Source organism: Pristis pectinata, chromosome 2 (genome assembly GCF_009764475.1).
Source record: "Pristis pectinata isolate sPriPec2 chromosome 2, sPriPec2.1.pri, whole genome shotgun sequence".
Taxonomy (NCBI): Eukaryota; Metazoa; Chordata; class Chondrichthyes; order Rhinopristiformes; family Pristidae; genus Pristis; species Pristis pectinata.
In genome coordinates this window covers 50,415,229-50,436,155 of record NC_067406.1, presented here as the reverse complement: position 1 = coordinate 50,436,155, position 20,927 = coordinate 50,415,229, and the positions used below count along the sequence as shown (strand labels likewise).

Here is a 20,927-nt window from a genome sequence, read left to right as displayed (position 1 = left end):
GGTTGAGTTGATAATTAGAAATAATTGACCATCTGGATAACTATTATAAGTATGTAAATAATAGATGGTTTGTATGAGTTTATTGCTTTTGTTTCAAAGGGGAGGCAATACCATGTAAATAATTGTAAGGATACGTTTAAGAGCTGAATGTATAACATGGTGTAATCTAGATGTCTTGCTGTTCATTTTGAGATGGATGTCTTAAATGAAGGATGTTCTTTGTTCTCTCTACCCTGTCTGAGTGATAGCAATTGCAGCAACTCAGATAAAACCCACAGACGCTACAGCTGGCTTCACAAATGCCAGAAGAGCAAACAAAAAAACAAAGATCTGAAACGTAAATTCTAATTTATTTCCCACATCCAATGTTTAACAAGACTATAAGCAGTAAACGAATTTGTAGTGAGAGAAGATTTGAAGGGACTGGGGCTGAAGATCAGGAGTTCAAAATCTGTGGTTTATGTTCAGCCAGAGCCATAGGTTTGGGTGGGACCAGGATATGTAAGATCCCAGCTTTATCCCAAGAATGCACTGCAGACAAATCCAGTCCCCTGATCATCAGTCACAAAACTGATATGTTGTTATCTAATTACAAAAAGAGCATCTTTAATCTGCTTAATCGCCACATGGCCAGAAAACCACAGTTTATGACAAGTTGGTGTGTCTGTGAGACAGAACTCAAAGGCCAACATAACTTTCACGACCACAAGCAGATCCCAGGGTGTTGTTCCGTTTCAATTCTTGCTGCAACAGTGACATGAGTCTGTGCCTTCTGTGCACACTGTTCCTCTGACAAGTGGAAGTACAACATCCTGTTGCGAAACACATACCTACTTGGGCTTTTCCTCCTTCAGCGAACCCCTACAGATCTGTGTTTTCATGGTTCCTGCTGTTGCCACTCTTGTGCCAGCTTCAATGGTAATTCCAGTGGCATTCCCATCTTTTTCTTGTGGTCCTGCAGCTAATGAAGGAAATCAATGGCAGGCAAAGTCAAATGTTTGCTCTCCAACAGCTCCGTAAATTACAAATGGTTAAAACTCAGCCTGTGTTTCTGTGGCTCCAAAATTTTTTTTGCAGAGGTTTACTGTTATAAAGCTAGCAAACCTTTCAGCCAGTATTCAGAGTGTCCACATCGTATATTTTTGAAATAGAAACAGAAAATGATGGAGATACTCAGCTTTTGTAGAGAGAGAAACAAAATTGATGCTTCAGGTCAATGACCTATCATTCATGTTTTTCTGAGCAGGCATAAGACTAAGCCAGTCAAAAGCTACTAGAAGCCAATTTGTTGAAATTATGCAAATAGAAGTGCAGGTCTCCTGTCTCAATAGTGAACTCCAAAGTACACCATAACCAAAGTGAATGCTGGCAGCTTTTTGTGTGTAAGGTGTTTGGCTGCCAACTTGGTAATAAAGATTGTTGGTTTCATGACTAAGAACCTGGCTAAACACAGAAGCATTTCAAACTTAATGCTGCCAAAGCTTGCCGTGAGCTTCATGAGATGAGCTTACGGTCAATCGATGAAGAGGTCAGATTGGGAGTCACTGATGAATTAGCTGATGCAGGCAAACTTAGGCCACTGCCCTGAGTGACATCTGCAGCAATGCCCTTGGGGCTGAGGTGATCAAAGGCCCTATGTAAATGCAAGCTGATGTTACAAAGTCCTCCCCAGGGTATGACTGCCAGACTTATGGACAACCCATCCATACTAATGAGTATTTGGGAGACCGGCAAGATAGATGGCGATGGATTTGCTGACCGCTATGGGGCTGCAGCATCTTCTGCCGGATGGGAATGGGACATTCCTGCGTGCCTTCTCTCCACCACCCCCCACCCCCCCATCGCCCCAACACCTTGAGCCACAACAGTCGGGGGCTGGGTCAAGCTGAGCAGAGCTGGGAGTCACTTACTGGGTGAGTAAGTGAGTCCCAGCTATTCTTCCCAGACCCGCTTGCTCTCCCATCACAGCTGTTTCCGTTCACTTCCAACTTACAAGCAGTTCGGGCTACAAACAGTTCTCAGGAATGGAACTCTGTAGTAAGCTGGGGACTGCTGTACATAAAGATTAGTTTGTAATTATATAGAATGTGGATAAACATTCTTCTGCATAAACATGTTGAAGCGGTGAATTAAGATGTTGCTTGATAATGAGGAATATTATGGATGTAGGAAATGAAAAGCAATTAGAATAGATGGAATATATCCTTTACTGGCACCAGGTCTAAATTCTGGAAGTTGTTCCATAACCCCAGAGAGGTACCTGCTGGTTAGGATGGACATGGTGGGCTGAAGGGCCTGCTTCTGTGCTGTGTGACTCTATGACTACGTCAGGAGTAAATTTACAGGGGCAGCAATGAATAAGGCTTCACTATCATCTCCACTAGCACAGTTTAAAATGAGCAGTAATTGATAGATTTGATATCCCAAGACTAAATTAAGAGAAAATAGAGAGTGAAATTGATGCAGACACTATTGGCCAAATAAACTATTGCTGTTTTATAACAAGCAATAATTTTTTTTTACACAAACTTGATCAAGATTATTCTGAGAAACTGACACAGATATTAGCAATGAGTGAAGCAATACTGAAGTTCCTTTGGGAAATGTGCTTCAGTGGTTGGTGGTTTGAGTCATAACGAGTTTTCCAGAATTTTCTGTGCTCTTATTTTCAGCAACCGAATCTGTAACTATCTGTATCCTGTTTGCTCATACAAACCTCAGATGTGGAAACAGCAAATAATGACTGCAGAGTTTAGTTGAAGAACTGGCTTCTCGCTGGAATAGTTAATCATTACCTTTGTTCCATTTCGTAAACAGATGTTTTCTGTGAAAACAGTGAAAGGTTGTTGGTGCATTGAGGACACAGATGCTAACCTCCTGTCAGCATTATTATGGACTAACAACACAGCAATAAATCAATTTTCTGCACGTCTATCCCATATGTCCAATGCTATTAGATTCTTATTAATTCCCCAGATGTGCTACAGACTTTGGCCTCTTGAAGTGTTATGTTTTCACCGCCATGAAATGAGTCAGGACATTTTAAGTGATAAATCTCACTAGCTACTTGTACTTTCATGTTGAGCACATTTGGGTTGCCTATTAGTTGTACCGCCTCTCAAACATAGAAGGGTTTTTGAGACTGCACGTCAGCAGGCAATGAGGAATAAGCAGCATTTTATAACCGTGCCAAATGTCATATCCATTGACCACAATGGAACTGCATGGCTACTGCATCTCCCTAAGATGGCAATTGGAGTCCTAACTCTGGCCTTCAATTTCCATAGTGAAAGGAGTTCAGCACCTGACTCAGCAGATGCTTTGGACATGCAGGAGATGGTCCCTTTTAAAGCCTGCACCAGCAGATGGGTGAGGCTACCCATTCCATTTTGAGCCACTGCCAGTCCATTAGTGCCTGTCAAGACCACTTAAAATCAAGCTTTATGTCCCTATAGCTAAACGTACATCTTTCTGCAGCAATTGGGTGTTGAGAGGAATTGCAATGGAAGCCCCTTTTAAGGTTTTGGTATATCAATGCTTTCAGTTATAGGTGTGGTCTATTGCTTTCAGCCACATATCCTCACTACTCTGAGAAGACTAAGCTGCAAGGCTAAAAAAAGACAGTAGGGCATACTTATAACTGAAACTAATGTTCCACCAACAACTTCACTGCAATTCCTCCCAACACACAGTAGCTGCAGGTTGATGTATGTTTCATTACGGGCACACAAGGGTTGATTTTAAATGGCTTTAGCAGGCATTAATAGAGTAGGTAGTCACACCTCCTTGTTAACACAATACTGCTTTAAAACACCAATATATTCTATGGAGGACATCATATGTGTGTATGCTTGGGCTATAAGAATTAGCTTCGTACCTTACCTCAGAGCAGTCATCATCCTCCATTTCTTCATGTAGGTCCCATGGTTAGTTCAGACACCTGTCACCATCACCCTACCGCACCCCTCTGTCATTGCTTCCGTTGGCTTGTTTGCTTTTAGGGTCACAGAGTCATAGAGCACTACAGCACAGAAACAGGCCCCTCTGCCCACCTAGTCCATGCCAGCCTGGTTTACTGCCTAGTCCCATCTACCTGCACCCGGACCATATCCCTCCAAATGCCTCCCACCCATGTACCTATCCAAACTTCTCCTAAATGTTACAATTGAACCCACATCCACCACTTCCGCTAGCAGCTCTTTCCACACTTGCATCACCCTCTGAATGAAGAAGTTCCCCCTCAGATTCTCCTTAAATATTTCACCTTTCACCCTAAACCTATGACCTCTAGTTCTTGTCTCACCCAACCTGAGGGGAGAAAGCCTGCATGCATTCACCCTATCTATACCCTTCATCATTTTGTATACTTCTATAAGATCTCACCTCATTCTCCTCTGCTCCAGGGAATAAAGTCCTAACCTATCCAACCTTTTCCTATAACTCAGGTCCTCAAGTCCTGACAAAGTCGGGAGATGGAGCCAGATTTGGAGCGGGGCCTTTGAAAAGAGGTGAGTCTCTGTTAATGTGCTTGTGAGTTTCACCTTGCAAGTGTCTACAAGATGCACATTTGCAAACTGTTAATAGCTGACTGGCTAATTAACAGCAGCGAATAAAAGGAAGGTAGGTATAAGCAGGGTGGCCATTTTGGGAGTGGCCATTGTGTGAATGGACCAGTGTTAGAGTGGGGAACTAAGGCTTTGGCTCAAGAGGATTCAGCAAGAGGAGACAGAGGCTAAGGTAAGTCTCTGGTAAGTTTCTTTCTTTCTTTGGTTTTTCCTTTAGCCCCAGGCCTGAGCAGCTAGAATGACTCTGGGGTCAGTGATGTGTTCATCTTGTGAGATGTGGGAGTTCTGGGAGACCTCCAGTCTCCCTGATAGCTACATCTGCATGAGGTACATCCAGCTGCAGCTCCTTACAGACCTTGTTAGGGAACTGGAGATGCAGCTGGATGACCTTTGGCTCCTATGGGAGAATGAGGAGTTCATAGGTAAGAGCTACAGGGAAGCAGTCACTTCTAAGCTGCAGGATGCAGGTAGCTGGGTGACTGTCAGGAGAAGGAAGGAGAATAGACAGATAGTGCAGAACACCCCTGTGGCTGTTCCCCTCAATAACAGGTATATTGCTTTGGATACTGTTGGGGGGGGGGGGGCAAACCTACCAGGGGAAAGCTGCAGTGACCAGCTCCCTGGCACTGAGCCTGGTTGTGTGAAGCAGAAGGGAAGGGGGGAGAAGAGGAGGGTGGTAGTGATAGGGGATTCCATTGTAAGGGTGGCAGACAGGAGATTCTGTGGATGTGAAGGAGACTCCCGGATGGTATGTTGCCTCCAGGGTGCCAGGGTCAGGGATGTCCTGGATTGGGTCCACAGCATTCTGAAGGGGGAGGGTGAACAGCCAGAGGTTGTGGTACATATTGGTAGGAAAAGGTAGGTCATAGGTAGGAAAAGAGATGAGGTCCTGAAGAGGGAATATAGGGAGCTAGGTAGGAAGGTGAAAAGCAGGACCTCAAGGGTAGTGATCTCTGGATTGCTGCCTGTGCCACGTGCCAGTGAGGGTAAGAATCGGATGATTTGGCGGATGACTGCATGGCTGAGGAATTGGTGCAGGGAACAGAGTTTCAGATTTGTGGATCATTGGGATCTCTTCTGGGGAATGTATGACCTGTACTGGAGGGGGACCAATATTCTTGCAGGCAGGGGGATGGGAACCCGAGTGATAGGTCAGAGGCTGGTGCATTTAGTGACAAGTAGATGCAGCGTGTAGAAAGACTGAGGCATGATAGGCAGCTGAAAGGGCAAAATTGCAGTCAGATGGATGGGCTGATGTGTGTCTACTTTAATGTGAGAAGTATCAGGAACAAAGGTTATAAACTTAGAGTATGGGTAAGTACATGGAACTACGATGTGGTGGCCATTACAGAGACTTGGCTGTCACCAGGGCAGGAATGGCTGCTGGATATTCTGGGGTTAAGATGTTTCAAACGGGACAGAGGTAAAAGAGGTGGGGGAGTGGCTTTGCTGATCAGGGACAGTGTCACAGTTATAAGAAGGGAGGACGTCCTGGAGGGATCATCCACTGATTCAGTGTGGTTGGAAGTCAGAAACAGGAAGGGAGCGATCACTCTATTGGGAGTATTCTACAGACCCCCCAGTAGCAACAGAGACACTGAGAAGCAGATTGAGAGGCAGATTTTGGAGAGGTGCAAAAATAATAGGATTGTTGTCATGGGTGATTTCAATTCCCTAATATTGATTGGCACCTCCTTTAATGTAAAGGGGATAGATGGGGCAGAGTTTGTTAGGAGTGTCCAGGAAGGATTCCAAACACAGTATGTGGCCAGGCCTACTAGAGGAGAGGCCATACCGGACCTGGTAATATGCAAGCAGCTTGATCAGATTTCAGATCTCTCGGTGGGAGAGCATTTTGGAGACAGTGAACGTAACTCCTTGACCTTTACCATAGCCTTGGAGAGGGATAGGAGCAGACAATATGGGAAAGTATTTAACTGGGGGAGGGGGAATTGTGATGCTATTAGGCAGGAACTTGGGAGCGTAAATTGGGAACAGATGTTCTTGGGGAAGTGCACAGTGGAAATGTGGAGGTTGTTTAGAGAGTACTTGCATGGGGTCCTGGATAGGTTTGTCCCATTGAGGCAGGGTGAGGATGGTAGTGAAGGAACAGTGGTTGACAAGAGACGTAGAATATGTTGTCAAGAGGAAGAAAGAAGCTTACCTAAGGTTTAGAAAGCATGAATCAAACAGGGCTCTGGAGAGCAGAGGAATCTTAAGAATGGACTTAGGAGAGCTAGAAGGGGGCATGAGAAGGCCTTGGCGAGTAGGATGAAGGAAAACCCCAAGGCCTTCTACATGTATGTGAAGAATAGGAGGATGACTAGAGTGAGGGGTAGGACCGATCAGGGATAAAAGATGAAACATGTGCCTGGAGTCACAAGAGGTAGGGGAGGTCCTTAATGAATACTTTGTTTTGGTATTCACCAGTGAGAGAGACCTTAACGTTTGAGGATGGCGTACGACAGGCTAATATGCTAGGGCATGTCAATGTGAGGAAAGAGGATGTGCTGGAACTTTTGAAAAACATTAGGATAGATAAGTCATCGGGGCTGGACAAGAGATATCCAAGATTATTACAAGACATGAGGGAAGAGATTGCTGCACCTTTAGTGATGATCTTTGCATCCTCACTGGCCACAGGAGTAGTGCCAGATGCTTGGAGGGTGGCAAATGTTGTTCCTTTGTTCAAGGAAGGGAGTAGGGATAACCCTGGGAATTACAAACCAGTGAGTCTTACTTCACTGGTGGGTAAATTACTGGAGAAGATTCTTAGAGACAGGATTTATGGGCATTTGGAGAAGCACAGGCTGATTAGGGACAGTCAGCATAGTTTTGTGAGGGGCAGGTTGTGCCTCACGAGCCTGATTTGAATTCTTTGAGGATGAGACAAAGCACATTGATGAAGGTAGAGCAGTGGATGTGGTGTACATGACTTTAGTAAGGTGTTTGATAAGGTTCCTCATGGAAGGCTTATTCAGAAAGTCAGGAGGCATGAGATCCAGGGAAACTTGGCTGTGTGAATTCAGAATTGGCTCACCCATAGAAGACGGAGGGTGGTGATAGATGGAACGTATTCTGCCTGGAGGTCAGTGACCAGTGGGGTTCTGCAGGGATCTGTTCTGGGATCCCTGCTCTTTGTGAGTTTTATAAATGTTGAAGATGGGCTGAGAAGTGGCAGGTGGAGTTCAACCTGGAAAAGTGTGAATTGATACCCTTTGGGAGATCAAATTTGAAGGAGATCAAATTTGAATACAGGGTTAATGGCAGGACTCTTAGCAGTGTGGAGGAACAGAGGGATATTGAGGTCCACGTCCATAGATCCCTCAAGGTTGCTGCACAGGTTGATAGGATTTTTAAGAAGGTGCATGGTGCGTTGGCCTTCATTAGTTGGGGTATTGAGTTCAAGAGCTGCAAGGTAATGTTGCAGCTCTATAAAACTCTGGTTAGATCACAGTTGGAGTATTGTTCAGTTCTGATCACCTCATTATAGGAAGGATGTGGAAGCTATAGAGAGGGTGCAGAGGAGATTTACCAGGATGCTGCCTGGATTGGAGAGCACGTCTTATGAGAATAGGTTGAGCTAGCTAGGGCTTTTCTCTTTGGAGCGAAGGAGGATAAGAGGTGACTTGATAGAGATGTACAAGATGATAAGAGGCATAGATCATGTGGCCATTCAGAGACTTTTTTCCCAGGGCAAAAATGGCTAACTTGAGGGGGCATAATTTTAAGATGATTGGAGAAGGTATAAGGGGGATGTCAGAGGTAAATTTTTACAGAGTGGTGGGTGCGTGGAACGCACTGCCAGCTGAGGTTGTGGTGGCAGATACATTAGGAACATATAAGGGACTCTTAGATAGACACATGGATGATAGAAAAATGGAAGGCTACATGGGAGGGAAGGGTTAGATAGATCTTAGAGCAGGATGAAATGTTGCCACAACATTGTGGGCCGATGGCCTGTACCATTGTGGCTTTCCCCTGGCAGGTCATTCCCCCTCAACACTATCTAAAACAATATATCAGTTATTGAGGGGAATGGCCACAGGTGTACTCTGCACTACCTGCCTATTCCCTTTCCCACTCCTGACAGTCACCCAGCTACCTGCCTCCTGCAACTTGGGTGTGACTGCTTCCCTGTCTATCAACCCCTCAGTCTCCCAAGTGATCTGAAGGTCATCCAGCTCCAGCTCCAGTTCCCTAATGTGGTCTGTAAAGTTATTGGTTGTCTTCCAAAACTCATTTTCATAGCAGTATATCTTTATTGAAAACCTCTTCATGTATCAGCCAGACCTGATAGAAGTTTATAAAATTATGAGAGGCATAGATAGAGTCAACAGCCAGTGTCTTTTTCCCAGGGTCAAAATGTCTAATACTAGAGGGCATGCATTTAAAGTGAGGGGGACATTTCAAAGGAGATGTGCAGGGTAAGTTTCTTACAGAGTGGTGGGTGCCTGGAATGTGCTGCCAGGGGTGATGGTGGAGGCAGGTATATAGAGGTATTTAAGAGGCTCTTAGATCGGCACATGAATATGCAGAGAATGGAGGGATATGGACCATGTGCAGACAGAAGGGATTTGGTGTCATTAGCTTAATTAATTTGGCACAACATCATGGGCTGAATAGCCTGTTCCAGTACTGTACTGTTCTATGTTCTAGAAGCTACTTAAGGCAGGTATCTTTAATGACTTTTTGTGGAGCTCCAGGTCATGAACATGACCAAAACAAGCTTTGTTTGGGTCTCTGTGGTTTGTCAAGGCTGTTTTCTGTCAATCTAGCTATGTGTTGCCTGTAACTCTTCATTAAACACAACAGCTTAACTTGCCTCGTCCTGTTGCCATCAAAAGGAAAACATTGAGTGAGGTGCATGAACCCCCAAATAAATTTCACACCACTTAAAAGCTCCCATTCAGTGCAGGCAAACTCTTGCAGAGTGGGAACAAAGGGAACTCACAAAATGTGCTCAACATTAACTACAGGCAGGAGCAATCATGCAGAGACATTTAGTGGAGCTCCCACATCCAACCAGAATCATGATCTATGGTACCTTTACCTTATCTGATCCATGATTAAAGTCCAATGTAATGTTTTGTTGACTCTTACATTATCCATGCCTCATTTTGACAACCTCAACCATGTTTCCTCTAATATTTTTACAATATTAACTGGTTTAGTTTCTGTTTTAGCTTCGTGTCTTACTTATTCTTGTCTGAAATGGAAACAAGCAAACCACACTCTAGTTATAAATAATGTGTGAAATGTTCTGCAAACTTGTTGTGCTTAAACTAGTTTCTCTGGGACCTTTTAATATTTACTCAAGTGTAACAAGGACACAGTGAGCTTGTTAGAGTTTAATCAATCTGGTTAATGATTTTTGATTCCATATACTGTGGCCTAGAGTTTTGTTTAGGAAAATATTTAGTGTTGTCAAATGGGACCTAGAAAATATCCCTGCCCCCAAAGACAGTGGGACAAGTCTGGTGGGCAATTGTTCCATGTCCTGATAAAAAATATCACAGCAAGTAGCCCTTGCCTGATACATACTCACAGGCAGCATTCCTGACATAACTGCTTCTCAGTTAACAATCTTTACTCAGTCCTGGAGGAGGAAGATATAGGGAGCAGCTATAGTTCAGGATTGGTTTCTGCAAAAAAAGAGTGAAGCAGGGGTCCCCAATTTAGATATCTATCTATTTTATTTATTAGTCACATATACATCAAAACACACAGTGAAATGCGTCTTTTTGCATTACTGAGAATGTGCTGGGGGCAGCCCGCAAGTGTCGCCACTCTTCCGGCGCCAACACAGCATGCCCAGAGCTCCTAACCTATATGTCTTTGGAATGTGGGAGGAAACTCGAGCACCCGAAGGAAACCCACACAGACACAGGGAGAACGTACAAACTCCTTACAGACAACAGCGGGAATTGAACCCAGGTCACTGGCGCTGCAATAGCTTTACACTAACTGCTACAAATCAGCACTACTGTATGCCTCTTACTGGAATATACCAAAAGACTAATGCCTGCTATAGACTGCCTTCTTTAACCCAATTCTGGACCAGGTGTTTTTCAACTGATCTTTGGTCAGCTAAAAGTTAATGAAAATGTCAGTGACATGAGTTCAGTGGATGAAATCAGACTGGACAGAGCATAACTGTGGGATGCTATGATGATGAAGACAGCTGTACCTCCTCATGATTCAGCCACATAGGCGCTATGGCCAAGAAAGCACACAACACCTCTATTTCCTTAGAAAGCTATGGAAATTCGTCATGTTCCCAATGACTCTTACCAATTTTTACAGGTGCACCATAGAAAGCATCCTATCCAGATGCATCATGGCTTGGTACAGCAACCGCTTGCCCAAGACCCAAAAGAAATTGCAGAGAGTTGTGAATGCAGCCCAGTCCCTCACGCAAACCAGCCTCCCTTTCATTGATTCGGTCTATACTTCCCGCTGCCTTGGGAAAGCAGCCAACATAATCAAGGACTCCTCCCACCCTGGTCATTCTCTCTTCTCCCCTCTCCCATTGGGCAGGAGATACAAAAGCTCGAGAGCATGAACCACCAGACTCAGACCGCTTTTATCCCATTGTTATCATACACTTGAATGCACCTCTCATATTCCAGCCATTTTTGTCTATCTCTAATATTCCTCTGAAGACAATGGTTTACCAAGTCACTTCAGAGGGCAGTCAAGATTCAACCACATTGTTGGGTCTACAACAGCACATGGGTAGAGCAGGTAAAGATCAGATTTCTCACCTGGACATTTATGAACCAGATGGACTTTACAACAATATGGTCACTTCATGGGCACTGTTAATGAGATTTTGGTCAAGATTTTTATAACTTCTTGAATTTATATTCCCCACTTGCTACAATGGGATTTAAAGCAAAGACTGTGGATCAATAGTCCCAGCCTCAGGATATGGGTCCAGTAACTTAATCAATATGATATTGTACTATATCTTTTCTATGCATTAACCAAATGAATGCTCCTATTTAGACTTCTGTATACAACTTTGTTCCTTATTTCTTTCTTATAGTTTATCAGATTTGTTCATATTTTTGCTTCATGTCTATTTTTTACACAATTAAGGAATATATCAACTTGACAAATAAATTTCAACATTTTATTCTAAAACCAAATTTGACACCATCTTACATTGTGTCGTGTAGCTGTATTCCGTTTCAGTGAGGGCAATGAGTGCCCTCTTCTGGAACTGAATTGCATAACATACCAATTAAAAACACTTTTGCATGAAGACCAAAGGTGTGTTTTCTTTAGAGTTTTTTTTATTGTATATTTTAAGTGCTTTGTTCCAGAATGTACATTCAGGATGCAACTAACCTATAGCTCCTAATCAACCATTTAAATTTGGTTACATGATGCTTTCAGAGAAGGCAAACTGGTTAATAAAGATTTCTGGGCATGCCTTTGTTTTCATAGTAAACAAGGATGTGCAAAAGTTTTTGAACCTTTCTACTCTCAATCACCAACAAAGTGAAGGAAGCAGTCCTTGACAGTGCTATCAAGTCATACTTATCCACACTCACTGGGCTTCGCCAGGCCCATTCAGTAACAGACCTCATCACAGCCTTGGAAGCGGCGGAAAGGGTGAGCAGCTTCAAGTTCCTGAGCGTCAACTTCTCAGAGCATCTGTCCTGGGCCCAACACATTGATGCAATCACGAAGGTGACACGCCAGCAGCTCTACTTCATCAGGAGTTTGAGGAGATTTAGTATGTCACCAAAGACTCTTGCAAATTTCTACAGATGTACGATGGAGAGCATTCTGACTGGTTGCATCACTGCCTGATGTGAAGGCTCCAATGTGCAGATCAAAAGAGGGTTGTAGACTCAGCCAGCTCCATCATAGGCACAACCCTCCCTGCCATCAAGGACATCTTCAAGAGGCAGTACCTCAAGAAGGTGGCATCCATCATTAAAGAACCTCACCACCTGGGACATGCCCTCTTCTCATTACTACAATCGGGAGCAGGTACAGGAGCCTGAAGACCCACACTCAATGTTTCAGGAACAGCTTCTTCCCCTGTGCCATCAGACTTCTGAATGGTCCATGAACCCATTAACACTATCTCGTTATTCCTCTTTTGTGTTTTTTTTGCAACAATTTTTATGTCTTCCACTGTACTGTTGCTGCAAAACAACAGATTTCACGATATATGTCAGTGATAATAAATCTGATTCTGATTCATTCAAATCTGGACAAAAGAGCTGGATTCCAAAGGTGAAGTGAGAGTGACAGCCCTGGGCTGAATGCGGCCTTGAGTCCTGGTAAAAGTGAAGTCAGTGGGCACCAAAGGGAAAATACTCCAGTGGTTGGAGTCACAACTTTCACAAAGGAAAATGGTTGTGGTTGTCAGATGTCAATAATCTCAGCCCCAGGATATCATTGCAAGGGCAGTGTCCTGGGTCCAACCATCTTCAGCTGTTTCATCAATGATTTTCCTTCCATCACATTTGCAGATGATTGTGCAATATTCAATTCCATTGTTAACTCCTAGGAAAATGCAGCAGCAGGACCTTGACAACATTCTGGCATAGGCTGATATGTGGCAAGTAATATATTAATACTAGACAATAACTATCTCCAATGAGAGAGATTCTAACCACCTACCTTTGACATTCAATGGCATCACTATCACTGAGTCTCCTACCATCAACATCCTAGGGATTACCATTGACCAGAATCTGAACTGGATGCACAGAGAATGTACAAGTCCATAGCTCCCTATAAGTGGCGACGCAAGTGGATAGGGTTGTAGAGAAGGCGTATGACATGCTTGCCTACATCGGTCAGGGTACTGAGTATAAAAAGTTGGGAAGTCATGCGGCAGCTGTATAAAACTTCAGTTAGGCCAGATTTGGAGTATTGTGTGCAGTTCTGGTCACCGCATTACAGGAAGGATGTGGAGGCTTCGGAGAGGGTGCAGAAGAGATTCATCAGGATGTTGCTTGGATTGGAATGTATTAGCTATAGGGAGAGGTTAGGTAAACTTGGATTGTTTTCTCTGGAGTGTCAGAGGTTGTGGAGTGACCTGCTGAAGGTATATAAACTTATGAGAGGCATAGACAGGTTAGGTAGTCAGAGTCTATTTCCCAGCATGGAGATCTCAAATGTTAGAGGGCATATGTTTAGATGAGAGGTGGAAAGTTTAAAGGAGACTTATGAGGCAACATTTTACACAGAGACTGGTAGGTTGGAACATGCTGCCAAGGGAGGTGGTAGAAACAAGTACAATAGGAACGTTTAAAAGCCATTTAGATAGACACATGAACATGCAGGGAATACATGGCTACAGACCATGTGCAGGCATCTGGGATTAGTTTAATTTGGCACCATTACTGGCACAGACATGGTGGACTGAATGACCTGTTCCTATGCAGTACTTTTCTATGTTCTATGGATCAGCCACATAAAATCAGAGGTGACAAAAGTAGGTCAGAGGCTGGATATTCTGTGATGAGTGACTCACCTCCTGACACCCCAAGTCCACAGCATAGTGGAGTATTGTCCACCTGCCTGGTTGAATGCAGTTCTAACAAACAAAGAAACATAGAAAAACTACAGCACAATTCAGGCCCTTCGGCCCACAAAGCTGTGCCGAACATGTCCCTACCCTAGAAATTACTAGGCTTACCCATAGCCCTCTATTTTACTCAGCTCCATGTACCTATCTAACAGTCTCTTGAAAGACCCTATCGTATCCACCTCCACCACCATTTCCGGCAGCCCATTCCACACACTCACCTCTCTCTGAGTAAAAAAGCTTACTCCTGACATCTCCTCTATATCTACTCCCCAGCACCTTAAACCTATGTCCTCTTGTGGCCACCATTTCAGCCCTGGGGAAAAGCCTCTGACTGTCTACCGACCAATACCTCTCATCATCTTATATACCTCTATCAGGTCCCCCCTCATCCTCCGTCACTCCAAGGAGAAAAGGCCAAGTTGCCTCAGCCTGCTTTCATAAGGCATGCTCCGCATTCCAGGCAGCATCCTCGTAAATCTCCTCTGCACCCTCTCTATGGCTTCCACATCCTTCGCGTAGTGAGGCGACCAGAACTGAGCACAATACTCCAAGTGGGGTCTGACCAGGGACCTATATAGCTGCAACAATACCTCTCGGCTCCTAAATTCAATTCCCTGATTGATGAAGGACAATACACCATATGCCTTCTTAATCACAGAGTCAACCTGCACAGCCGCTTTGAGTGACCTGTGGACTCGGACCCCAAGATCCCTCTGATCCTCCACACTGCCAAGAGTCCTACCATTAATACTATATTCTGCCATCATATTTGACCTACCAAAATGAACCACTTCACACTTATCTGGGTTGAACTGCATCTGCCACTTCTCAGCCCAACTCTGCATTCTATCTATGTCCCTCTGTAACCTCTGACAGCCCTCCAAACTATCCGCAACATCCCCAACCTTCGTGTCACCGCAAACTTACTAACCCACCCCTCCACTTCCTCATCCAGGTCATTTATAGAAATCACAAAGAGCAAGGGTCCCAGTACAGATCCCTGAGGTACACCACTGGTCACTGGCCTCCACTCAGAATACGACCCTTCAACAACCACTCTTTGCCTTCTGTGGGCCAGCCAGTTCTGGATCCACACTGCAATGTCCCCTTGGATCCCATGTCTCCTCACCTTCTCCATAGGCCTTGCATGGGGTACCTTATCAAACGCCTTGCTGAAATCCATATACACTACATCTACTGCTCTCACTTCATCGATGTGTTTAGTCACATCCTCAAAAAATTCAATCAGGCTTGTAAGGCAGGACCTTCCCTTGACAAAGCCATGCTGACTATTCCTAATCATATTACACCTCTCCAAATGTTCATAAATCCTGCCTCTCAGGATCTTCTCCATCAGCTTACCAACCACTGAGGTAAGACTCACCGGTCTATAATTCCCTGGGCTATCCCTACTCTCCTTCTGGAATAAGGGAACAACATCCACAACCGTCCAATCTTCCAGAACCTCTCCCATCTCCATTGACGACGCAAAGATTATCGTCAGAGTCTCCGCAATCTCCTCCCTCGCCTCCCACAGCAACCTGGGGTACATCTCATCTGGTCCTGGCGACTTATCTAACTTGATGCTTTCCAAAAGTTTCAGCACCACCTCTTTTCTAATATCTACATGCTCAAGCTTTTCAGACCGCTGCAAGTCCCCACTACAATCCCTCAGATCTTTTTCCGTAGTGAATACTGACGTAAGGTATTCATTAAGTACCTTCACTATTATTTCCGGATCCATACACACTTTCCCACTGCTGCACTTGATAGGCCCTATCCTTTCATGTCCTATCCTCTTACTCTTCACATACTTGTAGAACGCCTTGGGGTTTTCCTTAATCCTGCCCGCCAAGGCATTTTCACGTCCCCTTCTGGCTCTCCTAATCTCTTTCTTAATTTCATTCCTTTTAGCCTTGTACTCTTCCAGATCTCTAACATTACCTAGCTCTCTGTACCTTTTGTATGCTTTTCTTTTCCTTTTGACTAGATTAATTATAGCCTTCATACACCAAGGTTCCTGTATCCTGTCGTGAATCCCCTGTCTCATCAGAACATGTCTATGCAGAACTCCACACAAATACCCCCTGAATATTTGCCACATATCTTCCGTACTTTTCCCAGAGAACATCTGTTCCCAATTTATTCTTCCAATTTCCTGCCTGAGAGCCTCATAATTCCCTTTACTCCAAGTAAATGCCTTTCTAGTCTGTCTGTTCCTATCTCTCTCCAGTGCTAACATAAAGGAGATAGAATTATGATCACTATCACCAAAATGTTCACCCACTGAGAGATCTGACACCTGACCAGGTTCATTTCCCAATATCAAATCAAGCACAGCCTCTCCTCTTATAGGTCTTTCTACATACTGTGTCAAGAACCCTTCCTGAACACACCTAACAAACTCCACCCCATCTAAACCCCTCACTGTCTGGAGATGCCAGTCGATGTTTGGGAAATTAAAATCTGCCATCACAACAAATGTGAAGAAGTTTGACTCCATCCAGGAAAAAGCAGCCTGCTCGACTGGCACCCCATTAACCAGATAAATATTCATTCCCTCCACCACCTGCACACGGTTGCTGTGGGGTGTACCATTGACAAAATGCATTTCAGTCATTCACACAGGCAACTCCAATAGCCCCTCTCAAACCCACAAGTAGGGCAGCAGCATGAAGCCAAAATATGCTTGAATCTAGAAGTGAAAACAGAATGCTGGAAGAACTTAAAGGGTCAAGCAGCATCTGTGGAGGTAAAAGTTGTAAGTTGATGTTTCGGGTCAAGACCCTGCATCAGGACTGAGAGGGAACAGGAAGACAGCCGGTGTAAAACAGTAGGTTGGGGGTGGGATAGGCTGAGAGGTGAGAGGTGGTGCCAGATGGGGAGGGGATGATGGGCAGATGGAGCCAGGTGGGGGTAGGGATGGGAGGGATGAACAAAGGGAGAAGAAAACTGGGTGGACTGATGAGTGTGTGTGAGAGGACAACACCAGGGGTGTGGGTTACCTGAAAAAGAAAGATTCAATGTTCATACCATTGGGTTGTAAACTGCCCAAGCAGAATATGAGATGTTGTTTTTCCAATTTGCTTTTGGCCTCTCCATGGCAACAGACAAGACCAAGGACAGACAGGTCAGTGTGAGGGTTAAAATGACAAGCAAAATGGAAGCTCAAGATGACAGAGTGCTGGTGGTCTTCAAAATGGTCACCTAGCCTACACTTGGTTTCACCAACGTAGAGGAGAAAACATCATGAGCACCAAATGCAGCAGACCAGGTTGGAAGAGGTGCAGGTGAATCTCTGCCTCAGGACCCTGGATGGTGCTGAGGGAGGAGATGAAGGGGCAGATGTTACACCTCCTTTGAAATGTCAGGGAGTGGGGAGGGATGAGTGAACGAGGGAGTCCTGAAGAGAGCAGGCCCGGTGGAAAGCAGAAAGAGGGGAGAGGGGAAGATGTGATTGGTGGTGGGGTTACAATGCGGCCAGCAGAAATGGCAAGGTTGGTGTTTTGGATGAGGAGGCTGCTGGGGTGAAAGCTGAGAAGAAAGGGGATGCTATTGCTGTCCTGACTGGGGAGAGGAGGGGGTGCGGGTGGTTAGAGCAGACGTGCGGGAAATGGAGGAGATGCATGAGAGGGCTCCTTCAACTACGGCAGAGGGGAAGCCACATTTACAGAAGACAGAGGACATTTCGGAAGTTCTAGAGCTGACAGCCTCATCTTGAGAACAGATGCGGTGGAGATGGAGAAATTGAGAAAAACTGATGGCACCCTTACAGGACCAGGGTGGGAGGAGGTATAGTCAAGGTAGCTGTGGGTTTATAGGAGATGTCTCCTGAGATAGAGACTAGAGAGATCCAGAAAAGGAAGAGAAATGTCTGAGATGGTCCAAGTGGACTTGAGGGCAGGGTGGAGGCTGGTGGCGGAGATGATGAAATTGACGAGTTCTGCATGAGTGCGGGGGGAGCACCAATGCAGTCATCAATGTAACAGAGAAAGATCTGGGGTTGTTGGGGGGGGAGTGCCAGAAGTGCCAGAATGGGCTTGGAACAGGGACTGTTCTACGCAGCCAACTAAAAGACAGGTGTAGCTGGAGCCCATACAAGTTCCAATGGCTACTCCCCTGCTCTGTCGAAAGTGGGAGGAATTGAAAGAGAAGTTGTTGAGGGCAGGGACAAGTTCCGCCAGGCGGATGAGAGCTTCAGCGTAGGGCAACCAGTTTGATCTTTGTTCAAGAAAGAAACAGAGAGTCCTTAGACTTTCCTGATGGGCAATGGAGGTAGAACTCCAGCACTCCATAGCAATGCCGCCATTGCAAATTCGCCTTTAAGCTTCACACCATTCTGGCCTGGAAATATATTGCCTGTTCTTTATTGTTGCTGGGGCTAAATCCCAAAAGCCCCTGCCTAACAACACTGTGAGAGTAGCTTCACCTGAAGTACTGTAGCAGTTCAAGAGATGGCTCAAGACCACTCTCTGAACCAAAACTTGGGGTGGGCAATAGATAATGTCCCGCCTAAAATGCCAGATCCTGTAAATAAATAACCAAAAACATCAGAAACAAAAGCATGAATAAAAACAGTAAATGATGGAAATATTCAACATGTCATTCACTATCTGTGGAGAGAGAAGTGGAGAAAATATTTCAAGTCAATGACCTTTCATTGTTTTCCAATTAACTTTGCTTCCCTCTCCTCAGATGCTGCCTGACTTTCTGAGTGTTTCCAGTAATTTCTGTTTCTGTTTAAATATCTCCGTTAAGGAGGGTCACGAATGGGCCACATATCCGTGTGCCTCCTCCACCATTCAGTGAGACCATGACTGATTCATTCCCTCATCCACTTTCTTGTCCAATCCCTATATCCCTTGTTTCTTTCAGTGTCAAAAAATGTCACTTGCTTCATCGAATATACAATGACAGGGTGGCCACAGTTCTTTGGGGGATGAATTCCAAGGATTTACAAACTATGGTAAATTAATTCCCTATCTCATTCCTAATTGATCACCCCCTTTAATGTGAGCATTTAACCCCTAGATCCATATTCTGCAGCCTGAGCAAAGCCTCTCAACATCAAGCCTGGTGGTCCCTTTACCTCATCATGACACTTGCACCTTATTGTCTGCCTGCTCCGCACGTTCCCTGTAATTGTAACACTTTATTCTGCATTCTCTTATTGACTTTCCCTTGTACTACCTCGATGTCCTGATGTGATGAAATGAACTGTATGGATGGAAAGCAAAACAAAGTTTTTCACTGTACCTTGGTGCATGTGACAATAATAAACCAATCACCAATTACCATATGTTTTGGTATGACTACTTCTCGTTCTTTTGAACTCCAGTGATTACAAACCAGACTTACTCAATCCCTTCTCGCTAGACAACGCCCTCATCCCTAGAATCAGTCCCCACTACACTGCCTCCACAGTCTGTATTTCCTTCGTTAAGTACAGAGACCAGACATGCATACAGTACTCCATTTGTGGTCTCATCCGAGCTCTGTACAATTGCAGCAGGACTTCCTTGCTGTTATACTCCAACTCCTTTGCATTAAAGACCAACATACCATCTCCCACTGTTCCCTCTTGCCAAAACCAAGACTAACCACCCATCACAGCAAGCAAATGGCACCATGAAAAGCAAAGTGAAGTGGAAAAATAAAAGGAGTTAATAAAATTATTAAAATACATCCTGTTCAATCGTTTATTGAGGTTAATGAAGTTACTAAGGTTCAATCTGTTAAAGTCATTTTGTCAGGGTTACTGAGATTACTGAAATTCATTCTGCTAACTTGGTCTGTCACCCTGTCAAAAATTCTCATTGTACTTACCAGTCTGTGTAGTGAGTATGTGCAGAAAACAAATATGGTCAGTGTCGTCAACCTCATCAACTCCTGTCAGCCATTGTGTTAATACCCTCAATATGACTGGCCATTTTTAAGAGACTTTGGACAGTAAACACTCTCCCATCTCCATATGCTTGTAATTGAGATTTCCTGTGCCCCCTTGGCGTGGAAGTCGTTTTTCTCATAACCAAAGGGTATGCAATTTTCACAAGAGGGCATGAATGTTCTTCTGGAAGAGATGGATGATAAGTGTTATGCACTTTTCGATGAAGCCCGGCAAAAGCACAGTCTGGAGACACTTGGGCACAACTTGGAGCTCTGAACTGTTAGAACTGTTGCTGTGCCCCAGGACAATTCTGCCAGCTGCCATTGAACCACTCATCCAACTAACCCTTTTTGTTTTTCCACATCAATTCAATAACCTGCTGAGTGTGTCCAACATTTTAAATATTTTTCTTTCAGATTTCTAGTATCCGCAGTTTTCTTTATTTTCATCTAACTGATCAGTGTAGTTGTAGATCCAGTGATCCAGTGTAAAGTTGATAGAATTTGAAACATGCGTCCAGTAGATCCACCACCCTCCCCCCCCCCCCTCCCGAATTCCCATAGCTGTTTACATGATCGGCATCCTGAGTTAGACCCAGCTGTCAAGGATCTCACTCCAGTGATGAAGCTAGCAGGAAGGAGGCAGCTACTGTGATCCAAGGGCCAGATCTGACCCACAATTTCATTGGTAAAGAAAACTGGATGGCATGCACAATTATTGCACAATTTAGCAAATAAAAAGGATACTGAGCTGTCTCAATCATATAATCTGAGTCAGAACCTTATGTCAGATCCGTGCATGGACAAAAATCTTGTCAATAATAATCGTCGAAGTGTTTGAACTCATCCATTTCATGCTATCATCAACAACCAATTACTAATGATCAGCCCATATATAACAAGTGCTGCAATGG

General features: G+C 44.4%; 2 long non-coding RNA genes across 2 annotated transcripts; one reads left to right on the top strand and one right to left on the bottom strand.

The window, feature by feature from the left end:
• Positions 1 to 258: 258 nt before the first annotated feature.
• LOC127566671 (uncharacterized) lies at positions 259 to 4,041 on the bottom strand. The gene is made up of 3 exons (XR_007955768.1): positions 3,883 to 4,041; positions 2,796 to 2,824; positions 259 to 961 (listed from the first exon to the last, which is right to left on the bottom strand). It is a non-coding gene; the product is annotated as an uncharacterized LOC127566671 (long non-coding RNA).
• On the top strand, positions 1,808 to 12,543 carry LOC127566666 (uncharacterized). Its single transcript, XR_007955766.1, has 3 exons — positions 1,808 to 1,913; positions 4,446 to 4,508; positions 12,021 to 12,543. It is a non-coding gene; the product is annotated as an uncharacterized LOC127566666 (long non-coding RNA).
• The last annotated feature ends 8,384 nt before the right edge of the window (positions 12,544 to 20,927 follow it).